The sequence below is a fragment of the Corvus hawaiiensis genome, chromosome 9, assembly GCF_020740725.1.
Source record: "Corvus hawaiiensis isolate bCorHaw1 chromosome 9, bCorHaw1.pri.cur, whole genome shotgun sequence".
NCBI classification, from domain to species: domain Eukaryota; kingdom Metazoa; phylum Chordata; class Aves; order Passeriformes; family Corvidae; genus Corvus; species Corvus hawaiiensis.
The window spans coordinates 22,373,474-22,395,007 of record NC_063221.1 but is presented as its reverse complement, the minus strand read 5'-3'; the positions used below and the strand labels follow the sequence as shown (position 1 = coordinate 22,395,007).

The 21,534-nt window shown below is 40.3% G+C and overlaps 1 protein-coding gene across 22 annotated transcripts in view; it reads right to left on the bottom strand.

Moving 5' to 3' along the window:
- Positions 1-21,534, bottom strand: part of PTPRF (protein tyrosine phosphatase receptor type F) — a 380,951-nt gene that overhangs the window by 285,747 nt on the left and 73,670 nt on the right. For all 22 annotated transcript variants that reach the window (XM_048313478.1, XM_048313477.1, XM_048313492.1 and 19 more), the window contains exon 2: positions 5,199-5,279. The gene's annotated coding sequence lies outside the window, so the exon portion shown is untranslated. The remainder of the gene's footprint in view (positions 1-5,198; positions 5,280-21,534) is intronic.

The following is a 21,534-nucleotide window of genomic DNA, read 5'->3' as shown; positions in this document are numbered from 1 at the left end:
AAATGAACTAGACATGGTTGCATGCTGTTACCACACTTCAGCTGAAGCACAGAAACTTCTTAAACTGCTTCATTTCCATCCTCAGAGACACATCAAGGCTCTGCTGTGTGATTCCCTAAGCAGAAGATGCAATGTTAATGGAGATTCTGGCTGTCATTTTTAAAAGCAGTTAGTGATTTGAATGCCTCAATTTCTAGTGTACCAAATTTGAAGTATTTTAAAAGGTCAAATTTTCAAGAAATTATGAACACTCAAAAACTGCTGGGTGGTGGTTCCCACCCCACTTGGTGTTTAAATCCAGAATCCATTTTACCTGAAATTTCTACCTAGAAAATCCTTTTGCAAGACTAAAACCCTAGTACTAGTCAAAAGAAGGGGGAAAATTGTTTTCTTTGGCTAGCTATGATGAAAATGCAACAAATCCATGCATTCTTCCAGTTACACAAAACACAGAAGCCTATCCTTGAATATGGATCAGTGAGTATTTACTTCCAGAGTGATACACTGAAAACCTCCTCTCACAAAATACTATAATCAGCTTTCGGTGAAACCTACTCTACTGGACATAATATAAAGCTTGATTTCCAACACTGTCAGGCCAGAAAACCCACTCAATATTTCCAATCCATATATTGCTGGTACTTGTCCCTACTGCAAATGCCACCATCAGTAATCCCTGTCTCACTGCCTGCCTCCCCTGAAAAACAGATCATAATTAGCAGAATCCCTGGATCTCATCCTTGAATTAATGATGAATAAAAACAAGGTATGAATAGAAAGAACAGTCAGAACAGCGAAATACTGGTAGTCTCTGCTGCTGTTCCTTATTCCACTAGTGGAAAAATTCAGACTATTTTAGTCAGAGGAGTTTGGTGTCATGCAATTGTTCAGTCACAGCTCAGCAAACCTCATTATTTCAGGCCTCTTTAGAAATCTGGAGCTTTGCCCCAGAGTACGATCGGATGCGTATCTGCTTGGTGTGGCACTGTGCCTCAGGAATGGCACAGCTGGTGCTTGTGCCCAGCACAGCCCCAGGAGCTGGCACAGGCACCGGGAACCCCAGCACAGTCACAACTCCCTGCTTTTTAATCCATCACCCCGCTGGGCTCTACTTCAAACCCACCGTTTAACCAATACTGGCTGGTTTCAGCCAAGCCTATGCTGATAGTAGACAGAACGAAACCAAGTTAATTAGAGTTAAATGTAGCCTCAAAGGAGATCTCAGCACCAAAACTCCTTATGCACATTAACTTATATGGCATGTATTTTTAATGAGTTCAGCACTTGTCTTGGGTTTAGGAAACACACACATGGGGTGGCAGCTATTCAAAGCCATTGCGCCAGAGCATGAGCAAGTGCTGACTCTGCGAGATGACAAGGCTACGTTGCCAGTTATGGAGATTCTACCTTTACTGCACAACCCTCAGATACCTAAATTTAAATTAAACAGGTGAAGTGACAGCACAAAAGCCACCTACCAATATACTGATCATAAAATAGAAAAGGAAATGAAAAAGACCTGAGGGCTAAAGCTCATGTTCAATTTTGAAAATACGGTTAAATCTTGTAACATCTCAGGCATCTCCTGAGCCTCTTTTTCATAAATAAACTTCTGAAAATATATATCCCTGTAGACAGCTAAAGCAAACGCCTTCAAAGCAGAAGGGAATTTTACGAGTACAAATTTGGAGCTTTAAACCCCACCCTTCCATGCATTCCTTCTCCATGTGCATTCTCCAACGCTCATCACGAGAAGCCAGGTAAATGGCCAGTAGTCGTGCCCTTTGGGTTCCAATACATTAAAGCAGTCCACTTATTTGTGAGATAAAAGGACCTGCAAAAGCTCTTAAGTCCAAAAAATATATAGTCATATATAAATAAGGCTGAACTATGCCAACAAATTCTGCCAATGCTCTTTTGAGCCTGTCATCTAAGTATATCCAGAAAACACTGTTCACTGGATTACAGTGAAAAGTAACGCGTAACTCGCTGTTCTGGATTAATTATTAGTATGCTCCGGCCAACGTGGCATTAACACACAATTAAATCACTTTGAATCACATAAGTTTTGTGCCAACATTTTGCAGAAATACATAACCTCTGCTACCAAAAACAACCCTTCAATTAGAATATGGTATCACAACACATTTTCCAAAATGTAAATAAACTAAAGAATAGAAGTGTTTAAAGTATTGTAAGAGGACAGTGTGACCCAAGGACAACACTTTTAAACTTTAAAGTCAGAATGAAAAAAACTAATCATGTAAAAATCTCAGTTTCAACTGTGATTCCAGTGGTAATGCTGCTTGTATAAAAATACCCCCAAACCATGATCACACAGATATACAGTATTTTCCTAGCAATAGCCAGTTCAAATGAAAAATCTTAACTTTTTTTTCTTCTTTTAATCTTTTCAAGCAGTATTCACTTTAATAAATTTCTTAACTTCATGACTGTAACATTCAAATGGATAGGTGTTTTTGTATATCCCTGAAAATGCAACCATACAAGGATTTTAGTTTAAATGAATTACAAAAGACTGCTTCGGGATACAGTGCTGTCTCAAAATTCCTGAAAACTTAATCTGTATTCTGCTAATCTAGGTTATAGTTTTTCTTCAGGGGTTCTCCTCCTGTGATGCTTTAGATTCAGCCTGACATGATTGAAAAGGCTTCCTTTTCTTTTTTTCTACCATTCATCCACTTTGTTCCCAGGCTCCCCTGTGCCCCACCCGCAAATCATTATTAAGGAAATTATTTTATAAGAAAATCCTACAGATAAACTACGACCTACAGGGACATTCCACCCAACTTATGTTTAAGAAAGTTGATTTACTTTAAAAGATATTATTGCATGCCACTCAAACTGTACTTTCAGCCACATTTTTTATTGACTGAGTTGGTCATCTTTTCTTTCCTAAAATCTGAGTTTACTTTAAGAATGACAGAAGACTTTCTCAGGGTCAGCTGAAAGCATTCATAACTGCACACACCAGAAAGAAGTGCTATAAAACTGAGAAGCCCTCAAGGACAGCTGTTTTGCTGAGGAGCTGCATGATGAAGCTGCCATGTCAGCTCCCGTGTAATGTCACTTCTCCTGGTTCAGTTCTGTCACCACGCAGTGCCCTCCCAGGGGGGTGGCCATCTCCGAACTAAGACTGCTCTGGGATGCTTCCGAACACAACGTAAAACAAAATGCAGATGATTAGTTAAGAAATGTCAGCTTAAGATGACAGATGGTACCATGATTCAGATACTGTCCAGGTTTGCCAAGTCAGCCCATCACTGGGATATACTGGGCCCTGCTGTCCACTGCCAGCCCGGCTTCATGCTGACAGCTCCATGGAAGACGTGAGCCTGCAAGGAAGCTGGTGGGGAACAGGGAATCTGACCGGTCTGCACCTCTGCATACTCAGCACCCATTCATGTCCCATCCCCTGAGCTAATGGAGAAGGGGATGCAGCATTCGAACTCTGTTCTGCAGTGGGCACAGCAGCCCAGAGCCTTGCTGCTCACCCTCCTGCCTGTCACCCAAATGCAATCACGCCAACCCAGGCTCACCTCTGAGGAAAACCAAGCATGCCACACACCACACCAACACATCCTTTTCCCTGCCCTGCTGCTGCTGTGAAACACAAGGTTTCTGAAAGCAGCCCTCCCATTGCGTTGTCTCTGTGTAACCTCTCGGGCGGTACATCCCAAACCCTGAGCACCACTGCACCTGCCACTGCCCAACCCAGCACCAGGTGCTGGCAGCATCTCCTCCACAAGGCTCTGAGCCCAAAAGCCCAGGAGCAGCTCTCTCCCCACCCCAGGACCACATCAGCAGTACTTTCAAACACGCATACACAAAGACATACCTACCATATGTGCCCCTATCTCCAGTTAAGCAACACCCATTCCTGATGTTTGAAAAATCTTGCTTGTTTCAAGCATCAGCACCTTAGCTAATGAATTTTTGCTACTCTTCTACACTCCACAAGTACTGGGCTGAGTAACATATAGCCTAATTGACTGTTAAGGTCACTGGCCAGCTCTTTAATCTTATTTAGTACACTTTGAGACAGTTCATGAGTCATTAGGGCCTCATTCCTGGGGACAGAAGGACACATAATACTCACTAATAAAGAGCATAGATGTTATCTAATATGTGTATTTTAGAGATTGTGAAATTAGAAAGATAGCACTAAATATTTCTTTGCAATGTATTTTTAATAATGTTGATGATTTTAATATACAATAAAAATATTTGTCAGAGCCTGCTGGTGAATTCCTAACTTATAACATTGCTGTAACTCCAAGAAAATTCTTTAAGTAGTAAAAGTCATATTTTAAATACCATCTTGAAGAGAAAAAAGGGCTCAAGGGAGACCTAACTTAAAAATTACTTACTTGAAAGGAAAAAAAAAAAGACACGTTTTTCAAGCTGTTATTCATGATATTTGATTTTATTATCTAAATTGTAATTCAGTGCACGCACATGACAGGAACTTTGCAATACTTTTGAAAGGGATCAGCATCACTAATCAGGCACTGAAATCAAATTTCTGGGAGAATCTGGGAGCTCAAAGCTGCACATTTTAGCTGGCTTGGAAAGATCTTTGAAAAATAAAGTTAAACAGTAATTATACATAAGTGTGCTTGAGAAACTTTACACCTGTCTTGACATGAATCAGATCTTTGCATGGATGATGAAATTCTTGGCATTGCTTTAGGTGATTGGGATGGCATTAGCTTAGGCAGGGTAAGAATTCAACAGCCACAAGCCTAGACAGGTAGGATAAAGGAGTTACTGACTCAAAAAGGCACGGCAGCTTATCTGTGGAAGTCTAAACATGCTAATCATTTAACATAAACAGATCTGCTGATATTTTTAGAAAGGAATTTCAACTCACAAGTAACAATGTTAAAAAAAGGACACCAGTATCCCTAATCATATTTTCCACAGGTCCTCCCAGCTCCTTGCAGACTGTTGCTACTAAATCTCAGACAAGAGAAGAAAAAAAAAAACCCAAAGAAGTAAAAAGAGGAAGAAACAAAAGAAGCCAGAGACAGGTAGCTGGGTTTGGGATTAGGACAATAATGCACTTGTTGGCAATCAGTGTTTGACTGCTGGCTACGCTACAGGACTCCTGCAACCTTTGTCTCCCTCTGCCTCAGTTCCCAGTCTGTAAAAACCAAGTGATAGTGTTTCCTTACCTCACAGGAACGTTCTCAGAATAAATCCATAAATGCCTGGAAGACACTGAGACACCACTGTGACAGAGGCCATAAAAATACCTAGGGGAAAAACAAACAACATAAGAATAAGTGTCATAAGTGACCAAAACAGCAGAGACATTCACAGATTAAAGGTAAAGCAAAGATTAAAATTTTGCTTAATGATGAATTCTCCACCCTGGGGAAAAAGCAGTTCAGTTCAGCACATATTCCCATACAGGCATTTTTAAAACTAAGACAGCAAGGGAGATATTTTCCCCTTTTCTCCTTGCACATGACACAGTCATGGTAATCCACCACCCAATGCAAGCAGGAAAGATGTTTACAGATCATTAGCTTAGCCCTCCATGACAAGAACCCCGATCACAGCAACAGAGCCGCACATACTGACAATGCTCTTCCTCAGCCTCCATATCCAGTTCTAACTGCAGAGCTGAGCTCCTCCAGTAGTTAGAAAAACTTTCAGCCTAACACTTACTCCTGAAAAGCTTTTATCAATTTGTTTTCATGCCAACATTGATCCAGCAGCTTAAACAGCTTTTCCCTATCCCTGAAGTTTATTTCCCTGACAATAAAAAATTAATTACACCACCTCCCTGTAAAGGCTCATTTGCCCACCCAACTCAAGCAAGTTCTTAGACTTTGCTACTGGTGACTCCCCGTCTTTGATCTATCCATATCTCCTGTATCCCCCCACATCAGCATCTTCTGCCCAGCCCCATCCTCATGGCCTGCTGTCACCTTGCAACTGCCCAAAGATGTGTTTCTCCAGCATCTTCAGCTGGTAACCCCCTCCATCCCACCCAGCGCAGAGCAGAAGCTTCTCTTCTAATGCCTTCTAAGGTTATGACCCTGCATGACATCACCATGGAGATGTGTCCCACTTGGATTGCTCTGGGTCTCAAGCTCTTTCTGAAAGACATCCTGACCCTTTCGCAGCACTGACCGTGCATCCTACCTGCAGCACTCTGAGCCCTCAGGGCACTACTCTGTCGTGCCAGGGATGTCACAGGGAACATGTGTGGTCTCCCTAAAAACACAATTCCTATCTTCAGTGTCAACTCAACCCAGCAGCTGATGGCTTGAGCTCAACTACACTGCTAAGTGTACTTTAACATGAGCAAAATGACTACAGCCCTCAGAAGGATAAGTGATTCAAAATCATGCAAATGCACAGAATACATTATTTAGTCTTTACCATTTACAAAGTATGCATTTTGTAAACAGTTTCAGCCCTCTTATGGAGGGTATGACAGTGCCCTGAAATTTGGGTGTCTGATGGTTGCTGCATCATTCACTGACCATCATATCCCTGGTGGGAGAGGGAGAGGGTTTGCTCCAGTTCTGTGGGGTGGGAGGTGGGACACGAGGCTTGAACAGCCTGCCTGCCTGCTGCCCCCGGTGCTCCGAGATACCTCCACCCATCCTCTCATACACACACCCCTTGGACACCCTCTCTCATCCCCTCACCAACTCAGCTGACCAGGACAACAAAAATCCCCCCACTTTCTTCCATTTCTGAGGGGAGAGGGCAGTTCCTTTCCTCCTGGCACTTTGTGTGGAACCAGCTCAGGAGCTGCTCGGACAAGCACTGGAGCTGGTAGGAGGGGAACAGCAACCTCCCCCCTCTTGCTGGCAGTCTGCCCCCAGATCAGACTGGGACATATTGGAAACCTCAGCTCAGGGAACCAGAATATACTCACCTTTCCAAGGACTTGGATCCATTTAAAACTGTGCTCTAATAACCTTCACAAACAAATATATTATGCAATTTATGTTATGCAGCATTGACTTCAATGACTCTGTAGCAGTGCTTACACTGCTATATTTACTTCTGGCACACACTGGCAGCCTTCGCTGCAATTATTCTGAGCGTGTTCCTGTTCTAAACACGGAGGTCTTACCCTGCCAATATCTATGCACAATGCTCCTCAGTATGTTTTCTGTAACTTCGACCACACTGTCCCCCTTCTTTCTTCTATCCCTGCAAGCTCCTTTGTCTAGAATATGTCATAAGTTTTTCCTCCTTTCACACAGGGTCCTGATTTTATACCCCACCATCTCTCCCTCAGTATCAGATCACCAGCTTCCACCTTCAGCTGTCCCACACTGTTGGTCTCCATCCCTCAAGTGAGAATTTTAGACAAGCACTGTGGCACCTCCTGCTAGGCTCCCTGAAAGGGGAGGAAAGCCCTCTTTTAGGAATGCATACATCCACCTTGATGTCCATGGCATGAAGATCAGCATACTAAATAAACAGAAGAGAGATTATACAAATTTGTTTTCTCCCTTCCCGCAAACTAACAGGATGACCATTTCAGTACTGGCTCTTTCCACTCTCTTCATCAATCTTTGCTGCAGGAATGGCAGCTGCATCTCAATGGAATCCATCCAGCAGTAAGTGGTTTGTTAATTCCCAGGACATGTTGCATACAGAGTAGGATACTTAAGCTACTTAAAAGGCAACCCTTTATTAAATACATAAAAATGCTTGAAATTTCTCTTAGCCAACACTTTAAATTAATTACTTCCTTTAAATATATCAGTCTATGCTGCTAATTGTTATACTGCTTTTTATGCATTCTTTTAAATGTATTCTTTGGAAACCCTATAGAATTTGCTATAGTTCTAACACACAGTTGCAGTCATGCATGGAACACACTCACGTATTTCACTAGAAACTTTTCTCCCAAAAGCTTAAATAGATTTTTGCATTTGTATAACAGGGACAGTTCAACTCAACTATTCTCAGCTACACCACAGTGACAGTACTGCTAGAAAAGGAAGTGGAAACACGTCACCAAAAAACCCAAAAAAACCAAACACACCCAAACCAAGCAACCAAAAAAAAAATGAAAGCCAAAACCAAAAACAACAATCACCAAAAAATCCCCCAAACCACCTCTTCTACATTGAAAATATTAAGATGGAGCAAAGAATTTTAAGATAAGGTTAGAAAATATTCTCAGTCACATTAAGCACTGTTCAATATGCAATTTAAGATTCCTGGAAATCCCTGCCACAAGAGGACCTGTGCACGCTGAAGTGATCACTTCTACTCTGAATTTCTTTGTGTCTGTCTGACAGATATATGTAAAATTTTACACTGATTCAGTTTTGGATGTCTTAACTGATTATATAAAACAGATGTTCTGCTTTTACCGGGAAAGGGCATATAAACATTACGTATTTGCTGTTGAGGATTAAACATTAACGAAAAATATTAATCAGCAGTGACGAAAGTGGTGACGGCAGTTCACTGGAGATAACCTCCCTGTGCGGCATGCTGCAGTCTCCATTTGCTAATTTAGGCTGCTGGAGACCTCGAGTGATGAGAGAGACCATACCAACGGGATTTTAAGCACACTAAAGTACACACAGCTTCCCCCCCTCCCATAAGTTGAACTCAAGGCCAGCGGGAGCAGTGGGAAGGCTGCCAAGAGTAAGTGCCATGCTGCATGTCCCCTGCAGCACCCTGAACAAGAGCCCAGCACCTTCAGCTGCACCTGGACAGCTCTACTGCTGAAAACATGAGCACTACCTCCATGGGTTTTGCCAGTTTCCATGTGCCCAGCCCAGAATATTTTCTGGAACCCTTCAAGGCTGCTTTTTCAATCTATGAGACAGTGTTTACTGAACACACAACACCAGCAGCCATAAGCTCTTTATGCAGCATTGACAACAGCAAGCTCATCTCTTGGTGAGCTCCCATGCTGGCTGACGCTGCAAGAGGGACTGCAAGGGGCCAAGAAAAGCCACAACTTATCACAAGAAAATGGCAAATTGTGAAAAACCTGCATCACAAGGTTACCTGCCTAGGCACAGCTTCAACAGAGCTCCAAAAATACCTGTCTAACACTGACAGAGGTTAAAAACCTATTATCTTTCCCAAATGACAGTGTGAACACATGTTCAATGGAACACCCCGCCTCACCAAGCTACAAAGTAGATTCTGCTCTTTCAGTTCAACAAATACAAACCACAGGGAGCTTTTTAAATGAAAGCATTACAAAGATTACATTAGGCAAGTTTGATCTACTGTAAAACACTCGCACACAACGTTATGAGGTAGAACAACCTTTAACACCTGCTTTCTCTTCAAACATAGCACTACCTCTGTGCATGGTTTGGTTCCTAATGGGATGAAATCTCAAGCTAATTTGTATGGCTTACTCCATCAGCAAAGAATACTTCAAATGTTTGGGATCTAGTGTTCCACTAATACCAAACTGGTGAGAATATTCTTCTAAGAGTGTGTACTCCACAGTGCTGCTCAGCCAGCTGCCACCCTGCAGGATGGATCCACACAGGAGAGAATATTTTCACCCCAGTGTGAAATGTTGTGACACAAGAAGAGGTGCAGCAGCTGGAAAAGCACTGCATGATCCAAGCAGTGTTGAAACTCATCATCATAAATATTCACAAGCAGACTGATTTGTTTTCTTACTAATAGCACATTGCTATTCACAAGTATTAATTTGTTTCTAAATACCACCTGTTACTCAGCCCTCCCTCCACCATGTTACATGGGCTCCCTGGCTGGCTTGCAGACCATCCACACTGCTCAGAGATCTAATGATGTTTCAACTTCCAGAGCTCACTCAGCTACTGGGAGGAAAGGCAGGGAATAATTACTTACTTATGTCTTTCTTTGCTGACCTCTCTGGAGGATGAAACAAGCAGCTTTAATGGCCTCTGAAGGAAGGCTGGTCCAGTCCTCCAGAGATGGGAAGGATGACAACTGCACTAGTAGGTCTTTGGTGTGGAGAATGATTTTAAAGATCCAAACTTCAAAGATCTCAATGAGGGGAGAGTTCAAACTCAAAATTTCTCCCCAATGGAGGGAAGAAAGCTGCTAATGCAATCATTCGTGTTTCCAGCAATCACTCACACTTCAGACAGAGCTGAGGCACCAGGAATTGCCTGTCACATCCTACAGTATAAATAAACCTCAGACTGCCAGGAGGAAAGCTGTTACAAACCTCGGCAATTTTGCTTGGATTTCTTTAGATCACTTCTTCAAAGGATCTCTCTGTAGGTAAGAGGTACAGGTGCAGACAGCCAATATGGGATTCCTCTTCCTCCCCACAGGCAAGAACCTCCTCCTAATTATGTACATCACTGATAACATGACAAAGTTGGGCAGAGCACAGATAAAATGCACAAGGTAGCTGTACACCTAAGGTTGCAGTGACACAGGTGAATGATGAAGTACTGTCTTGGTCTCTCCAAACCCTGGATGGAAGATCCCTCAGACCTTTCAAACTCATTCCTTCTGCTCAGTGTCCAGCAGAGACAGCCACAAAGGATGAGCTTGCCTTGATGAATTCAAATTAATACAAAAAAATAATGGAACTATTTTGAGCCTGGGCTCACACTTAGCCTCACTGGAAGAGATAACCTGAAGCATTCTCCTCACAGACGCCAGCTGAAAGACTCAAGCTCCAAAATGCAGCATTTGGCATTTCCATCATCTCAGGAAGCAGAGCTGCCTTTTCAGTGCAAATGCAGCACGAAGGTTGTTATCCCCTAGATGCCAGACTCGATACCAAGGCACAGACACCAGCTCCTAAGCTTCCCAGGAAGGAGACACAATCTATTCAATACAACTTCTTGTAACATCAGATTTTTCTTACCAGCATGATTTCACTGGTACGTCCCAATCTGAATATTTCTTAAATGGTTTTTTAAGATCTTGTGCATCAGGCTATCAGCTCTACAGAAAAACTAGAGTAGAGCAGCTAATAAATTACAGATTTTAGATGAAAAGTCAGAGAAGTTTTTGCTGGAAAACATAATTGCAGGACAACTTAACCTTGTCCTTGTTAAATATGGAATGGAGAATGCAGTCAGGCCTTGATATCCTCAGACTCCTAATAGAAAAAAAATCTCTGCTATAGTTCCTGCGGACAGCAATAAACCAGGACTATCAGGATTTTCTGAGAGTTTAGACAGCCTCACATTCAAGTCCCTAAGATTATAAACTGGAAAAGTGGGAGGGCAAGGAGCACACACACACAGAATGTCTAAAGTAATTTTCCCAGTGATTGACACACATGGTACTGAATTTCTTACGGACTTGAATGGCTGGAGCTGAAGTTAAGCTTCACTAGAGCTATATTTAGTTCTGCACAAATACAAATTAGGAAACACTTTCTTCTCAGTTACTAATGCAGTGTGACAGGAAACAATTATTTGCTCAGTGTCTAATGTTACCTTTGGTGAATATCTAGTTCACAGAAATTGTATACTGTAAAATAAAGAACCAAGCGGATATTCTGCAAATCAGTGAGAAAACTTATTTAAAAAGATGAAGCAGCATTTGATTTGCACACATCTGAGCTACACTGGTCTTAGCTATGCAGAGTTAGTACTGAGGCACTTCTGCTTTGATAATAACAAAGTCAGTTTGTTTTCCAAATTTTACATTAATTTATTCAAGAACTCTGCGGATATCTAAAGAAGATCATGGTTCCCCTAAAGTGTAAAACAGAGCTGGGCACAAGGACAGAACAATTAAAATAAAAATAAAATCCATCTTTTATGATTTCAAGTGCCAGTTTCTCTCTATGAAAAATGCAATTCTGTGTCACAAGGGAGCTCTCAGCTCAGCAATTGCTTCAGTCTTCAATCTCTACAAAACACAAAAGACAACAAAATGCATGATTCACATGAAGGGCTAGCTAGACCTTAAAGAAACAAGCCATGATTGTATAGAGGAGCCCCACGTGCTTCAGAAGGGCTCAAAAGGCTGCACTCAAAAAATCCTAGGCATGCGGCTGAGAAGAAACTCTGCTTCTGCCTACTACAGCAAGAATGCCAACTAACAGGCTTGGAGTTTCTAGGCCATCCAACGCAGCATCCTCACACGCTAAGGAAGTTAGAAAGAATACAACACTACTGCACAAACATGTCCTTTCTTCTGGTACCACTGGGCAAATACTTACCAGACCCTTTGCTACACTGAGGCACATGAGTATTTCTAGAGCTGGAGGAGCTGACATTTCGTGCTTGGCTTAACTAAGACCCAGGATAACCAGAGAGATGCACTGAGTATCAGCATTCTGATGACCTTTCCAGTTGCAGACCCCTTTGAGATTGAAGGCAGATGAGCCCTTGGCACCATCCAAAAGACCATCAACAGCCCAGGTTTCTTCAGCCAAAGCTGGACTACTAAAATATATGCATGTCTATGCCTAACCTTCCACAGCTTTCTTCTGGGGGAAAAAAAAGGAGCTGATAAACATTTGGTTTCTTGGTACTGTCTTGTAAAACATTACCAGTTATTTTGATAGTAGGTTCTTGGAGCAGGTCAGACATGGAAATATGAGAATTCTGGGCACAAAGCAAACAAACCTCTCAACATAAGGCAAAACATTTCTTAAGAGATTCTGAACAATCTCTCTTACCTACAAGTGCCAGGTATGACTAAGTTTGATGAATAAGTTACAAGGACTTCCAGGGAGAAATGACACCTCCACTACTCCCACTTGTATAAAATCTAGGAACATTGCTTATGTATTCGATCTTCTTTGAGGATCCTGTGCCAACAACAAGGAAAATTCACTCCCCATCTTGGGCAACTCAAGGTTTGACCAGGAATTTTACTTCAGATGCCCATAAGGTCCTTGCCAATCTTTTATTTGCTACATGTTTACTGTAACAAGGTAATTCCTACAGTGCTTTCTCTATTGATCAGCAAAACCCGTGCTGAGTCAAAGACTTATCTTGTCTATGCTGCTGGAGAGAGGGGGGCTGATTTTTTTCAGATTTATCCAACTGACACACTACTGTTTTATCCAAGCACAGCTGTACATCTTGCCCCCATTTCCAATAGCGTCAAAGGAGCGGGGACAATCACGCATCCGCATCACTTGGGTAGAGGTGCACATCAACATTCAGCCCACAGATCCTGCTAGTACCAAAGGGCAGCATCTACGTCATCTTGTTCAGAGATGTAACAGATTAAAGACTCCTCTATTTCAGCAGTACTGACACAGCCAGGCTGGTAGACCAATACACGCACAAGCCTGGTGAAACAAGAAGTGGCTGAAGCTCTTCACGGAGCTGATACAACGTAAGTGCATTTTATTCCTGTACACGTAACACTACAGAGCAACACTCTCCATGACTAAACAGGAGTAGCTGCTTTCAATGTTTACTGAAGAGACCAGACTGGACTTTCAGCAGTCAAGCACACGTAGGCCACGTTCACCTTCTGGTTTCCTAGAATCTTTTAAGTTATTATATGACTCTACACTGCTCCTTGACTGTTCTCTCAAAAGAGAGGATGCAAAGCAAAACAAGGCTCTAGCTTGGAACAAGATGATCAATTACTCTGGAAGAGACTCATTTTCACTAGAAATCTCATTTCACACCTTTTCTCACTCCTCCAAAGAGTCATCCACTTGCCCTCTTCGTCACAGTGCTAAAATAATCAGGAGGAAAAGTAGGAACCTCCGTTCTGATTTGGTTCCCATGTTGCACCTCCTCTCCTCCAAGTACTGAGCTTTTACACAAAATGTATAATACGAATGGAATCCTCAAGAACTTAAGAGTTTTACAGAATGAGGAAATGTGGATGATTGGCATGCAAATTATTATTAGCTACTAAGTAATCGAAGGGATAAAGATACATGTTTCAAGAATTAAGATTAGCTAATTATGAGTAATTAGGATTAGAGTTACTACTATTAGTTCACTACTATACATCAGCCTGCTGTGTCTTTTCTTGCATACAGAGTAACTGCTACTGGAGAGGATGGATCTCTTTTCATCCAAAGTATCCATTCCCCAAACAGTCACCCCAAACTTCAAATCTGCCAAGGGTAAACCAGAAGGAATGTTTAATTCCATACACGAGACCTCAGAATCTCAGCTACATTGCATAAGCCACAGTTACACTGTTGTCCCAGGAAAGCCAGTGCTGATTCTAATCTAGCTTCGAAAAGAGAAAAAGAACAGAACACTGTTACTGCCCCTTTGTCCAGGATAGGCTAGAAAGGAGCGCTCTCCAAGCACTGCTCAGTGGTTCCCCACATCCTTTTTTTGCAAGGTTTTAATTCCACGTCAAGCAGACTCCTGCACAGAACTGACTTTAAGGGACTCCAGAGAACTTTGAAGGGTTTTAGAACGAGAGAAAATCACACAAGTATCTTCTCAACACCAAAAGAGCAGAACAGCTCTAGCACAGGGGTGCACAAATGAAGAGATACGAACAACTACACTACAAACTTCTACAAGTGACACTAACAGGACAGACAGCATGAAGTCAGGACTAGGATTGTTCTTTTGAGAATTAGTGGCTCTAAGCCTTCTTTGCTTGCCCAGTGACTTACTCCACAGGACAGCAAATTCTCACTGTAATGAAAAAAACCTTGTGTTATAAGAAACATTACAATATTAATGCAATACAATGGAATGGTTGGATTGGTTTTAATCCATCACAACCCAGAATCAGACTGAATCAGACCAAGTTCACATCAGCGTTGCCAGCAGTGCGTCCTCCAGTGCACCAAAGCGCTGATGTTTATCTGCCTCTCTAAAACAGTCACTACAGTGGAACATCCAATCCCTACCAAAGGTGAGATGCAGCTTAATTTTCAAATACAGGTGTCTAAAGTGAACAGAGATTGACATATTTACTCTATCACACATTCATTACTACAGAGCATCTATTATAGATGCATATTAAATGTGGATGAATATACTCATGAAGTCTGGATAAGCATATTTCCAATTAATAAACAGCTTTCCCCATTCCCAAACCAAAATTATCGTAAATTGTAATCCCCAATGAGTGATCTCCTGTAACAGAAAGTATTAAAATAAAGAGCACTTTCAAAAGTTATTTACAATAAAAACACTCTAGTTTATGCCTAATAAAATAAGCCAAAATTCTGTCTCAGAAATGCCTGTATTTCAGTTTTATATATGTGAATAAAGCACCAAAATTTGAGTATAGTGATAATAGTGAAATAAATGCATACATAGCTATTTTGCTCTACAATTTCACCTGTATATCATCACGCACTGAAATGCAAACACTACAACATGGATTCCCACACTACTTATAGTGGCTGCATCACCACTACATGTTCAGAAGGATGTTTAACAATACCAATACAATAAGACTGGCCAGCTTTGGATAGTCAGAGTTCTTATTTCTTGTAATCACAAATACAAGAAATCCTAACTTCTTGTGATCCCGTGACATGCTCATATAAGCATGTCATATTCTGTGTCATAAGATACAGAATAAAAAACCCCCTCAGATACATGAATTTCTTTTTTCACATGGTTAAGGATTTTTCCTTGAGAAGCAAAATAAATGTTTATTTTAAACATATACTTAAATAATGTCCTAACATACTTAATAAAAATTAGGTTTATGTTTCTAAAGCATTACAACGTATTTTATATGTTTGTAAATACTAATTAAATTAAAATTAATTTCTGTATCAAAAGTATTCAAATTTAATAAAAAACCTACATTCACTTGCCGTGTCTTCAAGAAAGGCAAATCACCAGGTTACACAACTGAAAGTAATGCACTAAACCACCTCTAAATAATGATTGACCTTTTGACTGATGCAGAAATAGCTTTTTTCCTAATTTTAGTTTATTCAGTTAATTCAATTCAAAGACTTGTTTTGCTCAAAAGAAGAAATCAATTAAGAAATACCATAGCATGAAGCTTTGTTTTCATTCTCCAATCTAGATATAAACATTGAGAGCAAGAGAATTAAATCTACCGTTTACAAAATCCTCTGGAGCCAAAACTATTTTCCAGTCACTATCTAGAACTTATACTGTAACTATTTCAAAACTTGAAAGCCCTCCCTTACCAATTCAAAAAGCAAAAATGCACTAAGTTTGCTTTTGATTTATGTACCCAATAAATTTAAGAAAAACTTAGTTAACTATTCAATATTGTTTCATGCATTTTAACTGAATTCAAATTTTGACAACAATACAACTATATATTCAGCACTCCGTATATGTTAAACAACTATTTTACTACCAAAAATATGAAGTAAGCTTATTTGGCGTAGTCATAGACAATTATAACATAGGCTTAGAAGGCTGACAAAAGGTGTTACCTTACCGTAAAAGCTGTACTTAGCAGTCAAAATCAAGGCAATCTAATAACTACCAAACTACTAATAATTAACCTCCCCTTTGAGAAATGTAACAAGGTAAGATCAAAGGAACCGATTTACTTCAAAGTTTCTGCTTGATTTACATCATTATTTAATCATGTTTTAGAGAATGAGATATTTATTACAAAGTAGGGGGGAAAAAAAAAGTGGAAAGATTTAATGAACGCTGACAATGTTCTCTATTTTTAGCATCATACCAAAATCACCACATATTTGGCAGAAAAACTCCTGAAGGTCCTTAAGCTATCCTACTGGTTTTGTAGCTGATGGTCTTTAATTTCAGAATACTCAGATGGGATAAAACTCAAGCAAGAGTGAGTTATTTTACAATTACTTGGGAGCTGGGAAGGCTGGGGTGCTTGAACAGATTTCAGCACATCCCTAAACATGCTGGGATTGTGCTCCTGCTGATGAATTGAAGCCTTCTAAGTATCTCCTGATCCTGCACCAGCAAGGAACATCTGAATGATACTTCACAGCCCACAGTGGGATTAAGCAAAACATCCCAGAGCTCCAACACAATCTTTTACTGATGAGGGAGAGAAAGGAGGGAGGACAACTTCTTATCGCTGTCATGGTATTTTTCCTTTATTACAAGAATTAAAGAATTATGAGAAATGTACAAAGTTAATGCAGACAAATGATTTTTTTTTATCTCACTAGTATTTTAATTAAAACCTTTTGTCATGTCTGCTAAGCAAGTTCAAAGTATTGCAGTGCAGTAGCAATGGTAATGCAGAAGTCTTGTTATGCTTGGGGAAAAGAAATGTTTTCAACTTTTACCAAATCAGCAACTGTAATTACTAGAGGAATAAATCAAATTTATAGCCGGCAAACACAGGACATAATAATTTTTTTGTGCAGCCATAAATGAGTTTGTTTTTGTTGCAATGCGATAAAGTTTAACATTTTCTGCATGTCAGACAGCCTATTTTGATAATATTCTTTACATTTCCTCCTTATTAACGAGATGAAAAATTTGTTATTAAGATATTCAAGTCATCACAATACATCTTGTTACTGGATAAGCTGCAACAAAACCTTAAAGTACTTTTTCCTAACCACATTAACACAATAAACGCACAGCCAGAATTCTTACTTTGCTATTAGACAATATGCTGTTCTTGCAAAATATCAAGAGGTTGAATTCAGCAAATTATGGCAAATCAGTTGCTTTTAGTTTTTTAAATTCTGTTCACATTGCTGCAAAACAGGAGACAAAAGCAGTTTTGTTTCATTATATCAAAAGATTTTTTTTCAATTTAACTGAATGCTAGACAAAAAAGTTGGCTTTTTTCTTTTATCATACCATACATTACCTCTGCTATTTAAAAGTGTTTTCACATCTCCACTTTCACTACTGGCCTTTTGTGAAGAACAATTTCTGATTGCTAGGCTATTTTTCATTTGCCTACCTCTATTCACAAAAAGAAGGAAGCATGTAAAATGGCAGATTTGATAGACTTTAAAAACTTGAATAGCTTACATATGTAAACTGATTATGGTTCTGCAAAACCTGAAAGTAATGTTACCAAAACATGGGACTGCTTTGGCAAACAATGGCACTGCTAACCATGGAAAAGCTCGGGCACTCGCAGGCATCAAACCACAGCAGCACACCATGAACACCAGTGATTTGTTGTTTGCTTGAATGTTGATTTTTAAGAGTAAATATTGTACATGCACACACACGTATATGCATTTGAGCCCATATACAAAGGTTGCCCTTAACCAAAAAAAAGGTGTAGCTCCTACTTGAAAAAAGCATTTTTATGAGACTGCCTAGCTCAAGTCAGCAAAATAGTTTGGACCAAGTTATCCAAGAGGTCTTCATTTACAAATTTCAGTTTCTCCTTGATGCGGTCTGAAAAATTGCAGTGGAAAGATACAACATTAAATACTGCAGGTAGACTGTCACCTCTGATGAGAGACGGCTGAGCGATGCCACCACAACAGGAAGGATGGCTCCGAAAACATTTCTGCAGGATCGCTCTGGAAAGACCTTTATCAGCTAGTGACAATAAATTTATTTTCTGCAAAGGAACCTTCTGGCATAATGTGAGCAGAAAGGACATAAAAAGCAATCTGTCTGCCAAGGAAACTTAAAAGTAAATGTGAAGGCAGGAGAAGCAGTGTATTTTGTTGAAATATGTAGATGTGCCACTTAGATCTCAATGCGTGCCACCTCCTGACACCAAAGGGTGTAATGTTCTGATCTCTGCTGACAATATTTACACTGAGAAAGCCTCCAATATTTCATTCAAATTTCCTAAATGCCCATGATCTTTTCTCCAGAAGCAAGGGAGTTGGGTGAGAGTCCTCTGCAGGTCTGGCAAGCAGACCAGCCAGCATCTCTTGTTTCCATCTCAACAGCACTCGCCTATCTACTTCCAAAAGACAACTGAGGATCACAGAAACCAAACTCACTTTGTTATCTACAGTAAAAAAATAGATAAAATCTCTCAGCAAGGACCACCGCAGCCTGCACCACTAGCTGGGCAGGAGGCCAGCATCACCTGCACTGCTGGCCAAGGCACATGAAGGCCACAACTCTGCTTCTGCCTGTAGACAGCTTAAGCAATGAAATCATCCAGAAAGCTCTAGGTTTTTTCCTTTCTTCTCACTTCTGTCAGATGATTTATGTAACTAGTAATTTTAAATAAAAGAACAGCAACCATGTCCTTTACAAACAGGTTTTCTCTGAAAGTAACAAAATAACCATCACCCTCTAATCCAGTGAAGCCCTTAAACAAAAACATTAACACTCCATCAAATGCACAGGCAGAACTCTAACCCAAGTTCATCAGACGCATACACAGAAAAAAAAATTAGGACCTTTGTAATACAACTCAATTTTCTACAAGGCAGTATAAAATATAATTAGCTAAATACTTTAAAATATAAAGACTAAGTAATGCTGAAAGAGGGCACAGGATTTAAAGGGCAATGTATCTAAAGATACACTTTTAAATATTTAACCATTTTTTTTCCTGGGGGCACAGGATCCAAAGGCCAATGGATCTAAAGATACACTTTTAAAATTTCAAGCCAGTTTTCCCCCTGAATTTTTACCATCCTATTAACATAAGTTTATACACTTTGTATAATAAATTTGTGCATTACCATGTTTTTTCAATTGTTTAATCTTCCTATTTCTATTTTTTTAAACATCCAGCAATTGCTAGAGCCTCTGGGTGTATTTATTTTAATTAAATACAACAAAAACAAGTGAAAAGCTTTTGCATTTTCTGAAAGAGAAGACCACTCAGAATTTTCCTCCATGTGTCGCAATAGAGATCTGTCAGATACATCCCCAGAGTAACCCTGCAAAGACAATAGCTGTGCCAGCAGCAATTTGTCTGCATTGTGAAGGCAAACATTTAACAAACAAAATAAAACAAAGAGTAATTTAATATTTGTATTGTGTTTGCACAAAGAAGTGCTGATCAGAACAAATACTGAATGCGCGGCCTAGCACCTTCCTCCCTGTACCCATACGAGGGCACGCTCCCAGACCCCAGATGCAATGAGGGACAGACAAGGTCTGGGACAGACTGACACTCCAGCTGTGTATAGCTCAGCTTTACTTCTCTTGAAGCAATCAAAAGCATCTGCTTTTATTCCATAAAGATGGATATTGACATATTTTGGCAGAAGGCCTGCCCCCCCATCAAAACCCAAGCAAGACTGCACACTAGGTCGCCTCACCCACGCGCTGGCCAGTCCTTACTTGACCAGTGGGTTGGCAAAGCATCACTTCTTTCTTCGACAATTCCCTCTGACACACCTGTGTATGAGTCTTAACTCCACATGGCATTCACCAGCCTCCTGGGTTTTTACTTTTTGTAAAGGTACACTCAAATCTGTGGTGAAACCAAATTATATACATGGGGACCAGTCTATGTTCGCTTGAAAACAGGTAATGGCAAGCTCTGCCTTCTCTTTACCCACCGTTTACTCCCACTTTCAGAACAGTGCAGTTCAAAACACAGAAAGAAAATAAAAAGGCTTAAAAGGCTTCCTTCCCAGTATCCAGCCAGAAAAGTACCTTCTCAATATTTATGCCTTTTCACTGCAACCAATTTCTTCAATAACAAGAGGCTGCTTTTGAGGTAAACTCCTTGCACTGCATTAGGTAACAGACTCCAACAGCACTACAGATACTGCTAGAAAAGGTTTTCTAAAATCCTGCATAGATAAGCAGGAACTGCACACGTAAGGAAGAAAACAGGATCTGTCTTTTAGCCCACCAGGATGATGGTGTACAAATTCAATGTAGATAAAGGCAGACAACACTCAAAACACGTCCTACTGCTTTGGAATGTTATTTCCTAATACTAATAATTACCAAAAGAGCACAGTGGTACTTGACAAAGTTGTGGGGGTTTTTTTTAATAAGCTTACACCAATGAGAAGTTTCTCACCAAACTCACCGTTTTATCAAAAAGGCAAATATAAATTCAAAATAAATTGCAAGGCAGCATTTGAGGGAGGCTACTTTTGTTCACATTTCTGGATTTAGTTATTGAATACAAGCAAAGTTTAACAACAGGAGTAGCAAATGAACAATTTCACATCATAAAATTGCCCTGTACTTTTTGGAAATAACCTAGAAGTCTGCTTCCCCATACTCTAGACTACTTAGAAATTACTTGCCTTCAAAGTCTGAACAAAACTGAGGGACAAGCAGTACTCTTCTTCTCAAACACAGTTGTCCAAGTGGTGCTCCTGAAACTCACAAAATATTCCTTCCCACCTCTCCTTTACACAACTTTCAAGTTATATTTGCTTTAACTCCATTTCTTCTATGCTAACAGAAAACCTTCCTGGATATTAGGTTTCAGCCTCAATTTCACATCTTTATATGTTTCACCTAATTCTCAGGCTTCCCTTCACCAATTGTAGAGATCTGGAGAAGTAATTTCCCAGAGTGAATTACTTATTAAAAAGCAAACATTGCAATGAAAGAGCCCAAACTAGGCTCTGTGCGAGGCCAAAGTAATAATTTCAGCCCTGTGATCTCTCCCAGATAGCCAACAAAGGGGCAATTACAGAGCAACACCAAGACACAGCTCACATTTTGGGAGGATTTCACCCAGAAACATGCTGCTAATATTCGCATTTAAGATCTCCCAGGGCCCTATTACTTCTTT